Below are 622 nucleotides of genomic sequence, written 5' to 3' on the forward strand. Positions count from 1 at the left end.
TAGTCTTCTACGGGTGTCTCGTGTAGCTCGCGGCGGCCCTGGGAGGTGGCTGCCGCCTCCGGCCCCGCTCAGCAGCTGGAAGCGCCAGCTCACCAGGCCGGGGAGTGGCAGAGCCAGGATGCGAACCTGGCCTCTGGACCGGGCCGGTGCTGCCAACTCACAGCCTGAGGGGAGAGCGCTGGGTTGCTCAGCATCCCCCCAGGTCCCTGCACATCTGGAGAGGGTGACAGTTCTCCCCTGCTGCGTGCCAGCTCCTCTTCCTGAAGGCAAGGCCGGTTCTCGGCGTGTGAGTGTGGTGTGGCTGGCAGGGCTGCGGGTCACCAGGACCCAGTCCTCCCACTCCCACTCCCCACTGGTTAGTAGACCTTGAGAAGGTTCCTCGGCCTGGTTTTGGTTTCGTCTGCGTGGAGGATATTCTATGAATACTAGTCCACAAAGCGCCTCTTCCTGCTTTACGGGACTTAAGACCTTGTCCCTCTAACACTGTAAAGTCATGTATAAGGAAGAGTCTGCCTGGGCCTTACGTGTAGCAGGTGCTACTTGCTACTTCCCCTGGGAACCCAGACGCTGGGCCGTGGGTGTGGTTATTGCCTCTTCTCGGCGAAGCCCAGAGGGAGGCTGT

The sequence above is a fragment of the Mesoplodon mirus genome (assembly GCF_964341445.2).
Source record: "Mesoplodon mirus genome assembly, chromosome: 11".
Classification (NCBI taxonomy): Eukaryota; Metazoa; Chordata; class Mammalia; order Artiodactyla; family Ziphiidae; genus Mesoplodon; species Mesoplodon mirus.